At 42.3% G+C, this 17,073-nt stretch overlaps 1 protein-coding gene across 4 annotated transcripts in view; it reads right to left on the bottom strand.

Annotated features, from left to right (window-relative positions):
- The window catches only part of PLXNA1 (plexin A1), a 299,658-nt gene that overhangs the window by 82,370 nt on the left and 200,215 nt on the right, over positions 1–17,073 (bottom strand). The gene's annotated exons all lie outside the window — the stretch shown is intronic.

The raw sequence follows: 17,073 nt of genomic DNA, 5'->3' as shown, positions 1-17,073 counted from the left end.
CTCCAAAGAAGGAGACTCCACCACACTCCTTGGCAGCAAATTCCACTGTCGAACAGCTCTTACTGTCAGGAAGTTCTTCCTAATGTTTAGGTGGAATCTTCTTTCTTGTAGTTTGGATCCATTGCTCCGTGTCCGCTTCTCTGGAGCAGCAGAAAACAACCTTTCTCCCTCCTCTATGTGACATCCTTTTATATATTTGAACATGGCTATCATATCACCCCTTAACCTCCTCTTCTCCAGGCTAAACATGCCCAGCTCCCTTAGCCGTTCCTCATAAGGCATCGTTTCCAGGCCTTTGACCATTTTGGTTGCCCTCCTCTGGACACGTTCCAGTTTGTCAGTGTCCTTCTTGAACTGTGGTGCCCAGAACTGGACACAGTACTCCAGGTGAGGTCTGACCAGAGCAGAATACAGTGGCACTATTACTTCCCTTGATCTAGATGCTATACTCCTATTGATGCAGCCCAGAATTGCATTGGCTTTTTTAGCTGCCGCGTCACACTGTTGGCTCATGTCAAGTTTGTGGTCAACCAAGACTCCTAGATCCTTTTCACATGTACTGCTCTCAAGCCAGGTGTCCCCCATCTTGTATTTGTGCCTCTCATTTTTTTTGCCCAAGTGCAATACTTTACATTTCTCCCTGTTAAAATTCATCTTGTTTGTTTTGGCCCAGTTCTCTAATCTGTCTAGGTCGTTTTGAAGTGTGATCCTGTCCTCTGGGGTGTTAGCCACCCCTCCCAATTTGGTGTCATCTGCAAATTTGATCAGGATGCCCTTGAGTCCATCATCCAAGTCGTTGATAAAGATGTTGAATAAGACCGGGCCCAAGACAGAACCCTGTGGCACCCCACTAGTCACTCTTCTCCAGGATGAAGAGGAACCATTGATGAGCACCCTTTGGGTTCGGTCAGTCAGCCAGTTACAAATCCACTGAGTGGTAGCATAGTCAAGACCGCATTTTACCAGCTTCTTTACAAGAATATTATGAGGCACCTTGTCAAATGCCTTGCTGAAATCAAGGTAGGCTACATCCACTGCGTTCCCTTCATCTAGCAGGCTTGTAATTCTGTCAAAAAACGAGATCAGGTTAGTCTGACATGACTTATTTTTCAGAAATCCATGCTGACTATTGGTGATCATAGCATTCCTTTCTAGGTGCTCACAGACTGTTTGCTTAATGATCTGCTCCAGAATCTTCCCTGGTATTGATGTCAGACTGGAGACAGTTACTTCATGAGCACCACAACTGGCTATAACCATAATATACTATGACTTAGTATATCAAACAAAAAGTTCACTGCCAGGTCCAGCAATTTAATTTACATCATTGACTGTGAATGTTCAGTACATAGATGAAATGATAACTGAAGGAAACCAGCCGTTAAAACTGGGGAAGCACCTCTAGAAGAAAATTACATGTTTGTGTATGTACACATATACGTTTAGGAGACTCTCCAGGAGTTTGAAATATGATTTATTTCAGGACTGACATGTTTGGGAAGAAAGCTTTGCTCAGGGGCACAGTTTTATAAGCAATTTTCACCAAATGCATGAGGACTCTTACTACTGCAAAACACTGCTAAAAATGTGCCCCCAAGGATGGATTTGTTCCAAAACACATTGGGCCTGATATGAACATTATTTCAAACACCTGGAGTCCCTCCTCTCTTATTTTCCATTTTAAAAACAGCAACTGATGCACACAGATGCTTTAGGATTTCACACAGCCAATCTTGGGGGGGGGGGGAGATGCAACAACCAACTGGAAAACACTTCCATTCAGATAGCCACACCCCCTCGCTGATTTATCCATTATTGCAATGGCAATGCCACCCGATCCAAGAACACTGGAAACAAGAGAAAAAATTCTGGCCTAGTGCTCTGATGGTGTTTCCTGCTTGGCAGGGGGTTGGACTCGATGGCCCTTGTGGTCTCTTCCAACTCTATGATTCTATGATTCTATGACTTGAATTCACAGCTGGGCAGCTGAGGAAGGCAGGAGGTGAAATGTTCTGTTCTAAAAAAGTAATCTGTTAGTCACTGTTTATATTTACATCTGTAACTAGATAAACATATACCCAGTACATTCCAAGCAACTTCACACAAATTCCAGAAAAAAAATATATACAAATGGGCTGGGCAGCGCCGAAACAACCAGAAGTTCAGATAAATGGGGGTACAGCTACTGTAAGCTCACATCAATAAGGCCTTTACGCAGTACAGGAGTTAAATATGGATCACTAGAAGATAACTGACATTCAGATAATATGGATGAAGGAAGAGTTTCCGTGTACCTTTTCCCCTTCCATTCCTTTGTAGCTGTGTCCCACTAAGATTGGCTGAAGAGACCCACTGCAGAAATAACCCAAGAAGTCAGGCAGATTTACATTAAGGAGAAGCACCCATCATTCGGTAAGTGGGAAGTGTGGGGGGAGGGGCAGCAGAGAAGGATTTAGCTGTGACGAGCAGCGTGGCAGAGTAAGTGAAATTGGCATTTTCAATTTGTACTCTGACATGTCTCATTTGGGGCACTGGCATCTCAGGAAGGCATACAGCCTGCAGCTGTCCGAAACACTTATTTGCATTTCTCTGCCCTGGCTCCTTTTGGAAATGAGTTACTTCTGATTTGGGTGTGGAGTAGGGGGAAGCGGGGAGAGATTATTTAACCCTCCAGGTGCCTGCATTGACAAAAGAAACTCACATGTAGGAGAGAGGGGCATTTCTGCTTCAGGAAAGGCAGGCCTGCCTTCCTTAGTAAGCAAGATTTGTGGGAGATTGGAAACAGCATGTTGCACAGGTTTTGACTGAGTCAAAATGAAACTTCACACTATGAGCCAATAATTTAAGAAGACAAAAGTCTCCCACAACCACTGTGCACAATACTGATTCCCACATAAATGATCCCAAAGATTGTTAGGTAACTGTTCCAGTTCATGCTTTAAATATATATATAGATCTGAAATGCTTATACCCCACTTTTCCTCATATAGTTCAAGGAAGCTTGCAAAAACAAAAGACTATATTAAAAGCAACATAAATGAATAAAACAACTTTGTTCTATCTTTAACAATATTAATATTTTATCTGCTCTGCTGCTGCTTCACGTTAATGTTTAATTGCTGTGATTGTTTTATTGTAATTTAATTCATCAACATCATCATCATCACTATTTGCCCTCTGAAATAAGCATCACTACACTTTTCTTTCCTTGCCATCATTATCAGGAAGGAGAGTGGGTTGTGGGAGAGAGTTGAACCCAAAACAATCTTCAAAATCCAGATCTCACTCTCATTGTTCTGCCAAAGACTGTGGAACATCAGAACCGAGATAGCACAATATTGCTACAACTAATTCAAGAGTCCCACTTATCTAGAACTCTGGAAACATTTCCTGATAGCTTTTTACTTCTGCCTTGTAAACAACACCATTAAAGCAAGCCATTGCAGGGGTAGAAAGAGGAAGCTCAGTTACATCCTGTAGAATGTACTGGAGAAGAATCCCAAGATAGCTTATGCAGAGAAAACTAGAGCTAGGGTGGAATCCTGACCTCTCATTTTCTGTGTGCAGTGTGGAAGGGGAGTCAGTAATATGAGCCTTTACCTGCTGTCTCGATATACCATAGGTTCTACCCTCTCATCTGCTGTTTTGGAGAACTAAGCCCTAATCATTGCAAAGAAGACGAGTGGCTTGCTTAAAACACACCTACCATGTTTGTGCACATTAAAGAACATGCTAAAAGAGATTAACTTGTCTCTTTCAATTCTTCCATGGACAGAAAGAAGGACAGAGGGGCACATCTGGGGGGCGGGAAAGAACTAGGAATCTGTCTGCCTTCACAGCTGCCAGTCTCTCCATGACTCAACCGGAGGAAGAACAAGCCAGATTTTGGGTCTTGCCAACAACAGCCTGAACTATTCCTGGATTTCCTAACACTGTGTATAGGAAGGGAGCCCGACATGCATCCCAAGAGCCAGAGGGGAAGCCAGGGAAGGTGGGTGTTTTGGAGGAGACAGAGCAGAAAGCAGCCAACAAGCTCGAGCTTTGGCCAGGAGTCTGACACCACATGCTCGAGTTACACAGACAAAGCCAAACACTTACTCGTGCTTCTACTTTGTTTTTATTTTCTATGCCATTTAATATTTTTAACCCTCTTAAAGGTACATACAGAAAATCTCACCCTTTATTCAAAGTATATGCAAAGTATATACCCCATAGTACTGTGGCCATAATTGTTGACGCAGATAAGAATCCTCATGCTAATATGTATTGAGACTGAAAGGTATGTGTGTGTTTGTGTCACTTGTTTCCTTTACTTAACCTAGATTGTAAATGTTCTACAATATACTGTATAACAAGGGTCTGATTCATCTATTTGCAAGTTACTCTCACCAAAATCAAAGCAGCTTATTTCCAAATAAACATACAATGAGGTAAGGCTGGCTATAAAAATAGTAATAATGCTTGCTGATTTGTTGTCTTAGTAGTAGCATGATGCCAATGCTCTTATTTTCTCTCCATCTGAATGTTTATAAATACACATTTCTAAAGATATTTTATCAGTTGAGTTAATAGTTATGACAAAGTGCTACCTGGATTGGCCTTTCAAATTTCTGCCGTGCTACACTATACATAGACAAAATAACATCTCTGGAATAGCAGGACATAACAGAAGTAGAAGCCATTGAGGTGTTCTCCAAATGTTCAGTGACAATTCCCATTAGCCCCAACCATTAAGGCCAGCGGTTAGGGATGATGGGAATTGTAGTTCACAAACAACTGGACGGCACCATGTTGGCTACCCAATTTTCTTGACTTTGGGGGACAGTCACCCCAATACATATACGACCATCCCCACAAACAAATCCTTTCATCATTTCTAGTGGAAATGGCTGTCAATAAATCACCATTAACTAATGAGAATAAGTATCTACACATCTGAGTGAAAATGACTAATGCTGCTTTTTCTCAAGTTAATAGCACTACTTGTTACTTCAGACCTAATAGTTGAACCGTTGGTACATATACACTACCAAGCTTCCCCGCTTGGCGGTCCAACCCAAGTGTCAGTCTTCTGCCCTGTTTCTTCTTGAAGAATTTACTAAGCAGATTATCAAAATCAGGATCTAAAGGGAATCAACTGGAATATATGAATAATCCAAACACTCATAAATTGCATCTGGTGGCAAGTGCCTTAAGGGGGCGGGGTTGGGGTAGAGAGGTATTGTATTCATAGACGAGTGCATCTTTGGAAAGCACCAAGAAGAAGTGCATTTAACCACGCTAGCCTGAGTTTGACGCTCTGTGCCATTCTCCTACAACAAAAGCTCCTGCACTTGTCTTGCTGATTTGCCAGTCGTGATTGCTACAGATCCCTGACCTCAAGACTTGGCCGCACTCCAATTATTTTCATTTAAGCTGTATTTATTTGTTGTTGACAGATACCCAGATGGATCCTGTGCATGCCTTGAAAGCTCAAAAAGGATTTGTTTTTACTTTCCGTAATACATATATTTAGATTACAACGCTCTGCAATTACGCACCACAGAAATTTACACAGTAACTAATCAACACTCCCACCTGCCCTCTCGCAGCCTTCATTGGAGAATGTGAGAAGCAAATCTATTTTATAATCCTCATTTTACACACAAGGGAGTTGCAACAACAATAACAATATACGCAAAGTGAGCGGTATGCAAAGTGAGAGGCCTTTGTCACAACGAACACTGAGATATGCGTGGATTTCTGCTCTGTGTGCTCACAACAGGCCATTTTGCCTCAACTGAAAGAATCAGCTGTAAAAGCAGAACAAGCCACCTTCAGTGCAATTATTTTATATAAAATGGGTTTCCAAGAAGTGGCCTGAAGAAGGCTGGGTAATCATATAGTAGTGGCTTGTCTTATTTTCATCTGCTAAAATGAATTAAACGGGGGGGGGGGGGGGATATCTCAAATAACTTTCTTGGCATTGTTTTTCTCTTCATTAAATTGCTGAAATGGCCAGAAGTGTGCAATGGTCAGGCAAATTTGGGGCAGGACCAAATTTGGGGCACGTAAAGCGTATCTTTTGCATGCAAATGAGAGAAGATTCAGTCCCTTGACATCTCTGATTTACTAGCAGATTACGTGGAAGATCCCTGCTTGAGGCTTTGGAGAGCTGCTGCTAGAAAGAGTAGATCAAACTGACTAAATGGATTAAATGGTCCTATATTAACTGGAGATGCCAGAAACTAAACGTGGATCCTTCTGTGTACAAAACAGCTGCTCTACCACTGAACTCTGGTCCCGCTGATCTTCATTCAAGATTTTATGGTGGTTTACAAACTTTAAAAGCAACCTTTGGAGGTCTTTAAGCAGAGGCTTGACAACCATATGTCAGGAGTGCTCTGATGGTGTTTCCTGCTTGGCAGGGGGTTGGACTCGATGGCCCTTGTGGTCTCTTCCAACTCTATGATTCTATGATTCTATGAACCTCCAGAAAGCTGGCAACATATTAATACAATACAGTAAGATTAAAATTAATCAATGGCCATATTTGGACATTCAGATCCTGGTTTAGCAAGTGAGGATATGCATGAGTTCCATGAACCTGCACGCACCCCGTATAGACCCTGCATTGGTTGTCCTTTCACCCATGTGCGGACACAAGCCAGGAAGCTGCAGCTAACCTTCATTTCCTGTTTCATACAAGCCAGGAAACTATAGTCAATGGCTTCCAAACAAGTCAGGGTTCACAAGCCAACTTTCAGCAATGGCTTCACAGCCTGGTCTGTTTGGAAACCTTTGTGTAGAAAAGTCTGTCTCCTGCCCCTCTATTTTCTCTGAGTGAAGCTAGCATGTGGTTCTTATCAGTTATTCAGCTCTCTCGGATAAAGGTTAGGATGTCTGAAAGAAACGCTTTATACCTGAGATGGCCCAACTTCCTCTGCTCCCGCCCTGGGAATGTCTAGCATTCTTCACATCCCGGGGGGAGGGTCAAAACTCTTCTTCCCTGTGAAACATGGCATTGGCTCACACTGGTCAGAAGGCGGGATCCAACACAGGATGAGAGAGTCCATAAAAACTGAGCTGCCTTATGCAGCTCTGTCTCCCCACCCCACCCTTCATCAAGGTCCAAATTTTGTCTTCCATATCTCAACAGTAGAGCATAAAAGTATCTCCACAAGCAGCAATCTACACAGAGGCTATAACATGCCTAAACCATGTAGTCATGCATGTGGCTATACACAGTAAGAGGCTGACAAAACATGGGTGGCACTCTGCCAATTTCAGCAGCAAGGAGGACTTTATGTGGCATCAAAATTCAATGAACCCAAGGACTCAGGCACATCATAAACATTATTTAATGTCCCTACCAACTCCTTAGCCTATCCTGGCTGTCCTTAATTATGAGTGGGCCAAAGTGGATACTAGCTGCCTGCCTGCTTCCATCCTTTGACATAATTTTGTCTCCGTTCTTGACTGAGAAATCCATCACCTGTTGCAAGTCTACCACAAATGCTCCTTGTTTCCAAAGTCTACACCAAATATTCAAAACAAATGATCTGTCTTTAAAAATCAGAGGAACACACATATGCAGGTGGACAGAAACTTACACAGATGGGCACACAGCATGATAAGCAAGCAAACAGATGGATGCAGAAGGACACCCAGAGACATAGTATAGATATGGAAACACAGGCAGAGGAAGGAAAGGAGGAAGAGCATCAGAATCCAGTGAAAAGATCCACTACAGAGGAACATAACAGGGGGAGGAAAAATAAGATGCTCATGGCATACACGTTTTCAGCATCTTTATTATTAGGCAGGCTAGGCCCTGTTTCTTCAATGGGAAAGCTAAGATGCCCAAGATCTACTAGGCATCCCACCCTCCAAATGTCTGCAGTATGGAATAAACACCTCAAGTTCAAACAGCGAATTCCTTGAAAGATGCTACACTTTTACAGTGTTGTCTCCACAAGGCTCCAAATCAGTCCAGGTTTAAACTCAAATGAAGGGATTTGCCTATATCCCCCCAGGATACTTTATTTGGAGTTTTTCAGATTGTTTTCTGATGAGTTTTCTCTTTACCGTGTTCCACCATAGTATCAAAAACACTTGAAACAAAATACTCAGATGGATGCTTTTGGAAACAGGCTAGAGAAAGTTTCAATCCAACCCAAAGATAAAAGAAATGAAATGTTTTTACTCATTCCCAATTCTCACACTCTTAAGTAATGCATGCTATCCCTGACTAACAATAGTCCCTTCAATGTATTTTCCTTATTTATTCTAATAGGGGGAACTCTAGCAAGACTAGTTTAGGTTAAACACGCACTCAGCTGCACCAAGGAGGGATTTGAAAAAGGTAAGCAATCTCAGCAATTCAATGGATAATTTTATCAACGCTTGCTTAGTGGACCTATTCTGAACTTTTATTTCATTCATTCAGAGAAGTACAAAACTGTAAAAATGTTCTCCATCACAGTAAGAAACTTATGTATCTAATATTTTTGTTTATTTTTTGTCAGTCCCATATCCAGAGTGTATGCAATGGCTAAAGAGAAAGGCTCTCAACAAGGAATACGGCCTGTCCGCTAATCTCATAGACTCATAAACAACCATGGTACAGTGGGAACATCCACCTTGAACGTATATACTCACACAATCAGCTTCCAACTTCATTTCCCTAGGCTGTTTTCTGCACGAATAGTACAGTTGCAACTGTGTCCTATTTTTCTATAGTTGATGACCTCAATGCCTTCCCAGCACTATAGGGAGGGCAGTAATGCGCATCATGTCTCGCCGGGGCTCAACTGCAATTCATCATTATTTTATCTGCTAGAATTTAATTGGATCCTATCAAACTCTCCTGATACTCCCTTTTCACTTTAAACACTGCTGCAGGAAAGATAAATGTCGGTGCTGCTTGGAGAGAGAGAGGCACTCCCCTCCACCAACGTTTCTGGATTTGTAAGATCCAGTGCTATTTCCCTCTCTGTGCCTGGCTAATGCTAATACACACACACACACACACACACACACACACACACACTGTAGGTGTGCAGTGCTCATAAAAGGGCCTTGTGTATATGATTTATGGGGCCCTGTAAATGTACTCAAGGCCCAGTAAAATACCAGTGTGTGCGTGCGTGCGTGTGTGTATGTACACGTATACACACACACACACACACACACACACACACACCAGGGCTTGACATCTGCTTTGATTTTACATCTGCTCTCTCCCTGCCTAGCATTTATGTTTCTCCATCACCGCCTGTAACTCAGCCTCCCTCCCTTATAAATTTGCCTAATTCTAAAACTATACATCCCCCAAGTTCAGCATATTTAGAGCCTCGGGTTTTTATGCAGCCATAATGAGATCCCTTAGACTCAGGTCCAAAATGAACAGAAGCAAAGTTTTTAATTGAATATTTATTGGATGTTTAATTTATACTTGTATATTTAATATATATTATTTTATATTCATAGGCCTTTGGGATGTAAAATGCTTGCCTGCTGTGAAGAATGGAAGTTCTAGGGTGTGTGTTTTTTTAGCTACGCAGTATATTTTAGTATGTTTTAAAATTACCTTTATTGTGTTTTAATGGTTGTAAACACCCTTGAGAACCTTGCTTGTTTATAGGTTAAAAGGTGCAGTTTGCATTTTTAAATGCATAAATAAAAAATGTATGTCATAATCTCTTGGGTGCCTTGCTCTTATATCTTGTGAAACACTAAAAGGACAAGAGAGCCCAAGCTCATCCCTCTGACTCAGCATGCCACCAGTTCCTCCAACAAAACAAAATAACTTAGGCATATTAAAAGAAGAAGCAAGATCCTACGGGGGCTTTGAGATCCTCTGGGAAGGCCTTTCTATGGGTTCCTCCACCTCTACAGACACATTTGGTGAGGTCACGAGAGGGGGCCTTCTCAGTGGCTACTCCCTGATAGTGACACCAGCCCAGCCTAGCTGTCTCTCCACTTTCCTTTCGCCAGACAGGCAAATATATCTTTTGTCCAGACAGGCCTTTGGCCACAAACGGGTCTTCTGAGAGTGGTGGTGTACATTTTCTTTTTCTCTTTTGTCGTTCTGCTATTTAATAGTTTTCAGTGTTGCTTTTAATAGGGCTGCTTTCAATAGGTATAGGCATAGTCATTTAATTAAATTGTTTTAATACATGCTGTGAACTGCACTGGGTCCTGCTCTGGGATAAAGGAGGGATATAAAATAAAAATAAATAAATACATTTCTAGCAAACAGCAACTTTCCCTCCAAAGCTATACCCACACTAGGACAGATCAGTGTAAGTGTTTTATCCCATCCCTGTAATGAAGGGGAGTGGGGGTGGGGGTAACCGGTAGCCTTGCTGTGAGGTAGAGGGCTGCTGCAGAATGATAGTTTGGCCTTGCTGATGTCGTCGTCCCCCCACTCTGTATTTGCCACAATAGCAGAATTCTTAACCTCTACATCAATGAAACAATCAATCAATCTAGTTTTAGAATGTCACAAAATGGAGCCAGGAGAGTAGGTACAATTTGTCATGGAGATGTCTGGGCACTGTTCAACAGATGTTTACAGTAGCAATGAAACTGCAGTTTAAGGGGTCTCAGTCACAATGGAAGCACTGGTTGACAAGGGGGCAGGGATCACACTCACACAGCAAGGAAATATTGATACCAGAATGCTTGGGGAAGCACCGGAATTCCTCTAAGTGATATTTTCAGGGTTGGGGGCACAGTGTCACAGGAGAACTTCCTGAAGAATCAACCCAGAAGATGATGCTGGGGGACCTCTGTTCCAGCCAAACGGCCTTTGGCTTACGAGGTTCCATTCTGTCTGCCATGTTGTTGTTTTTTGAGAAAAAAACTACACAAAACTTCTGCAAGAGATCACTTGGAGGCCTGAGGTGAGGGGCCACCAATATGCAGGTGGCACGCTGCTCTGCCTCTCACTTCCAACTGCTTGTCCCAGTAGGTTGCGAAACTCTTCAGCCGCTGCTCAAGAGGTGGCTTGGGGATGAATGAGAAGAAGCTTGAAGCTTAATCTAGACAAGATGGAGGTGCTGTGGGTGAGGAAACCGGTAAATCTGGGGGGAGGTTTACAACTAGCCTTGGACAGGATTGCACTTCCCCTGAAGGACGAAATTCACATCTTCGGGGTCTTCACAGGGTTCTGTCTGTGGAAGCACAGCTAGAGGCACTGCTAGGAGTGACTTGTTAGCTGTGGCTGCTACCCTAGTGATCCACGCACTAGTGACATACAGGTTAAACTGAATACAGCTGGGAAACTTTAACTTGGGCAGAACCCACATGTTGATGAGGATAGGACAGCTGGAGCATGTAACACTGATTTTGTACTAGTTGGACTGGTTGCCAGTCTGCACTGTGCTGGGTTTGGAGCTTTAAAGCCCTAGAACAGTCAACCTCAGCTTGGTACACAGCAGATGTTGGAGAACTCCAACTACTCAGCATGGCCAGTGCCCAGGGATGGTGTCTGTTATAATACAAAACATCTGGAGGGCACCAGGGTTGGAGAAAGATGTCTAAGACAGCTAAAAGTCAGTAGACAAATGCTTTTTTTAATAGTCATCTAAGCTGGCTAGTTTCCCCCACATATTGTGGAGGAGAACTCCATCCGAGACTTCCATAACTATATAGTCTTGACTCAAAGGGCTGCAGCACGCGCCACATTTGCAAGCATACACAAAGACGCGCCTGATAAAAATCTGTCCCGCTTTTGTTACCATAAAGTAGAAACATAGGGTATGGACAAAAAGCTGTTTTCTAAGTTTCATGTCACCTTGCAAAGTTAACCAACTTTGCAAAGTGTGAAGCAATACAATGAAACCAGATGGAGTGGGGGGGAAAGCAAGAGAATAGAGAAAAATTTGGAAAAGTGTGAACATGAAGCCTTTAAAACTGCCTGGCTAGTTGCCTTTAAATGTTAAGAACACTTGTGTCCCTTCTAGGTGTGAACAGATTCTTGAATTAGAAAGAGAGTTCTAGAATGGTAACTGAGTGTAAAAATGGAGTTCAGATATTGATGTCATTGAAATCTACAATTTCCAGTACCCAAACTGGAAAGAAAATAAAGATTAAAAAAAGGACTTTGATATGGGGAACATTAATATGTTAAGCAGCTGAAAAAATGTTACAAAAATATATTGGTATTGCATTCTGCATACATAGAGAGATTTTGATAATGTAGAAGCTAAATCTGGGTCCCTGTAAATTAAACAGACGCACAAACAAAAACTGAATGTTGCAGGCAGTGCAGCTGTACTGGTAGGATCCTCTGCTGAAAGTTGAGACACATGGGGTATAGTCCCAAATATTATTGAAATTCATGGAACTTGAGTGATTAATAGCATTCTCAAGTCCCTTCCATTTCTGCAGATCTTGAGGTCAGTTCCCATACTCCACAAACTCTACAGGTTAGCAGAAACATTAGCATTAGGCAACCACCAATCTTTTAGCAATGTGTGTTTTAGACATCAGTGTTATTTAAAACATGCATTTAATCTGATTATATTTTGCCTTGGGAAAACTGCACACAATCACGGGCAGTGTGAATTGCCCTCAGTGCCCTAACTTTTCTTGGATTCTTCCCCCCTTGATTTGGATTCTAATTCCAATGCAGACACCAATTTGCATTGCAAAAGCTTTAAGACCTCTCTTTGGCTGCTTCCATTGTTAACAATATGGCTCAGAATTGCTTTCTGTCTGTCCACACAGCAAGGACCTCTAGGCCAATTTTTCTATGGAGGCACCTCTATGCTGCTATCATATACATAATAAGGAGACTAGGGGTGACTCCACTGTTTCTTATATAATGGTTCAATAGCTATAATGATGCGCTTTAAGCAAAGTCTACAGTAAGCCACTGGATGGAAGTACGGAACTATTCTGGTAATGCTCCAAGGCACTGCTTTCTTTGGCATCTTTTTGTCAATCGAATAGTTATGGCATTGACAGAATTCAAGTTACCTCCTGGCCTTCTAATCCTGATCCAATCTCCCGCTTATAGATGAGAATACACCCTCCCTTCATTCAGGTTTTGTGTTGCTATAGATACAGGATTCCTCTCCCACAGGCTGCATTTCAGATACAACCTTCAAGACCCATTAAGCCAGCGCTTCTGCTGCTGTTCAACCATAGCGTTTATTGTTAAACAGTGTCCTTCAGTACACAGCATCCCAAATCTCCTTAGAGAGAACTAAGCTCAATTGTGTGCTGAAGTGAAATGGGAGGGTTTAAAGAAGAGATTTGAAGAGGGAGACCCTGACCCTGAGTGCTCACGTCCTGGTAAATATAATGAGAAGGAGGATACTCAGTACCATCAGGATTCAGCTTTGGAATCTTAATTTCAAAAGCATGATGGCAATGGGCTAATATAAGGAAGAGATGAAGAAAGACGTACAGGTTTACTTGTAATCTTATCTAGCTAAAAGCCAGGATCTTGAATAGTGCAGGGAGGGAATGTGGGATTAGCTAAAGGTAGAGTATTTTCTTTCTTTCTTTCTTTCTTTCTTTCTTTCTTTCTTTCTTTCTCTCTCTCTCTCCGTTTTCAAAATATTAAAAGTGTTCTTTAAAAAATTCAAATAAAAGAGGGAAAGAAGGTGGCAGCAGAGTAAGAGAGAGAGAGAGAGAGAGAGAGAGAGAGAGAGAGAGAGAGAGAAGAGAGAGAAAGGAGGCAATAGTACAAAGCTGCAAAGTGGACAGGATAGACTACAGTAGGTATCAGTGGAGAATAAATTCTCAAGTGATAAATTTCTATCCACTATATGTGCATAAAGCCCAACCCCTGTAAGGAATATATCACATTATCATTCTAATACTAGCAAGTTGAGCAAAGTCAAGAAGGCTGACGACTGTGGGGCAGCAAGACATGCTGAATTTTGCAACTTTCAAATTCCCAAAATGAGGGGTGCTGAAAAGTTGTAATGTGACTTGTGAATTCAATATAAAATGATACCTTTTAACTGTGTACTTATTTTTCTCACCAAAGAAACCCCAAGAAATTTAATACTGCCACACCTAGGAGTCAAATAAAACAGCCGCATGATGTAGTGGTACGACTTCCCCACGTCCTCTGCAATGCTTGCATTTTTTTTTACTGTCTCCACTGTTTTAATCAGGTTGTTAAGATATACTGTTTTGTTACTGTAATTGTTTTTACTGGTTGTTAACCATCCCAATAGTATATTAACTAAAGGACAGTATGAATGCAGGTGTGCGCACATGCACACAAAATAGAATAAATATTTGTGAGACAATTCCAAGACTCATGCTTGAGTTTCCAGTGGTGAAGTGCAGCTGATGTGAAACAAGATATACTAGCAGCTGTCTCCTACTCTTGAAATAGGCCAGAAATCCCCTTCCTTCCCATTTGCTTTCTCCTGAAGCAGATGAAAATGGCTCCTCTGAAGCATTTACACTGCCTGGGAGCAGATTCTCCCACCCCCTAATCAAGACCATTTCAAGTACTGCAAGCTAGATGTGATTAGGCTGCGTATATGTTTCAGTAACAGCACTCAGATGGCCAAGAAGGTATTTTGTGTAACTGGTCTCCTGCTGGGCAAATGGCTGCTCAGTTGACCTCTGAAGAATCCTCTCCAAGCTGGCAATTGGGAGTGGCAAAAGCTGTGTTGCAAAGAAGGATGATCAACCAGCCTCTACAGACTCATTGTCATTGGGCAAGGGGCAGTCTGCCCTTACAAGCAAAGGTGAGGGAGGACTGTTCTCTCTCTCTCTCGCATCCTCCATTTCATCCCTCATGGATGTTTCCTTCATTCCAGCAATTTAAGACAGGGCTATTAGCGTACCCCAGCTTAGTCCTGTGGTTTTTAAACTTTCTTTTGCCTTAGCTTAAGCTTTCCCAAGACAGAATGTGAGTTTCCTCAGGCCTAATTCATATGTTGCCTATATAAGTGCAGAAAGAAGAATCAAGAGTAACGCATGATAATTTGGGGGATCTAAGGGTGCAATTCAACAGGTGCAAGGGTGGCAGGGAGGAGAGAAAACTATTTAAAGTCACTAGTACTTCTTCCCTGGCTTCTACTGATGTGTGAATGCTCCTTCATATGGGGGTATAACTTCCAATCCAAAGCTATTGTCTCCAAAACTTACTAGCCGATTAAAGCAAAGCATTGCATTGGCTTCCTATTTGCTTCCATGACCAACTCAAGGTGCTGGTGCTGACTTCCAAAGCTGTAAACAATTTGGGACCCAAATATCTGAAGCAGCATGTCTACCCATCCTAGCATCCTTGTACATGAAGATCTTCAAACAAGACCCCCTTCTACAAGTAATCATTAGTTGGTTGAGTACATTGTGTAGATTTCAAGGGACAGTGTTGATGCTCTCTGCAAGGAAGCTCTACTGATGCTGATGCTACAACATTTTCATTGTCAGGTTAAGACATTTTGATTTACTCAGGCATTTAAAAAAATATTGTACAGCACCCTGGAATTCACTAGGTCAACAACAGGCTAGATTTTAAAAAAATAAATTATCCTCATTTCTGTAAAGTATAACTTCAGTGTTCCCCCTTTTTTGTTCTGTGTTTTCTTTCCCAGCCCAAATATTATTTGTTCATTTCCAACCCCTACTTCTAGTTTAGCATTCATTTCACCATTTGATTTTTCTTGTCCTTCTGTTTCCTACTGCTTTGCCCGAGCTTCCTGGATCCATAATTACATTTTTAAAAAACCAGACAACATTTTGGATTCTACGGTCTACTGAACCATTGAGTCTCCACTGTTCCAAATTGCACTGTTTCCCCATCAGAGGCAACATCAGATAATGTAGAACTAAATATGAACTAGTATTTCTAAAGAAGCTTCCTGCTAGAGTTCTCCTCTCCCCCACCCAAAACTTGCAAAAGGATGTTGCCAGAGCATAAGAGGGAAATGGTGCTCTCCAAGATCTCTCAACCTTGGTTTGCGCCAAGAGAATCCTTGGCACGAATGGGAGGGAGGAAAGGCCCTTTTCAAGCAACCATTAGCTCTTCCATAACTCTGCAATGTTATTCATGTTGCTTAAGGGCAGAAGTTTATGGAATGCTGCTCACACCAGGCTGCAAATGAGCTTTCACAGTGCAAGTGATAGAAAAGAAATGTTTAAAAGGATTAAACTGGAAGCTGGAGGAGGAGGGGCTACTCTTATGCAAATGAGTGGAGGTTGGAAGACAGCCCAGCGGGTCAGCCAAGGAATGGCATGCCTCTGCAGATGAAAGGACTATGAAGACTTTAGACCTGCTAGTCTTTAATGTTAAGAGTGTAGTGCAAATAATTCATCCATTAATGTAAGGCATGTGGAACTTCTTGAGGTTTATCAGGTAAGATCACTGATCTGGCTTGACTGCAAGGAGAAACAAACTTCCCCCTCTCAACACAGTGGCTATGATAAAGTGGAAGAGGGTATCAGCAGGAAAGTACATCTGGCAGGAGCAGCCAGGTAGTGCCATGGAGCCAACCTCCTGACACCAGGATTGCAGTTTACGTGATGGTGTGGTGGCAAGGTCAGAGGGAACCACTGGAGTCGATACAGCATATTCACCGGTGCTACTACACATCCAGCCCCAGCTCCACACTGTCCCGGTGAGGTGCAGAGACACCAGTCTGGGAAAGGAAACTTTGCAGAAATGCCTCATCGCATCAGCCACCCTGACCTTTGGAGAGGCTATGGTTGCAAGGCAGAATTACATAGCCAGAGCTCTGTAAGTAGTAGGCAGAAACATTTTAAAACAGATTCTGATTGTCAAGCTACTATAGATTGACTAGCTGAGGAAACAGATCCAGTATTGTTACGGAGAATCCAGGCTAGGGATTGCACCAGCTCGTGAGGGGATGGGTGGCATCGACTGAATTAAGCAAAACAGAATGAGCAGAGGAGCAGAAATTGGGGTTGGGGTGGGGGAGAGAGAAATACAATCTGGGAAAGTGTTTGAGGATGTGGGAAGGTGTACAATGCCAGATATAAATCAGAACTGACTAAATTCTGTTTGCAAAGTTGGATCAGCCCAAGTGTGGGAGAGTAGAGAGAAGGATGGGAGTTCCTCTGGGACACAAGCAAAGCTGGCTCAGGCCT

The sequence above is a fragment of the Podarcis pityusensis genome (assembly GCF_964106645.2).
Source record: "Podarcis pityusensis genome assembly, chromosome: 2".
NCBI lineage: Eukaryota > Metazoa > Chordata > Lepidosauria > Squamata > Lacertidae > Podarcis > Podarcis pityusensis.
Note: the sequence above shows the minus strand (reverse complement) of the source record. Positions and strands in the feature narration are given on the sequence as shown.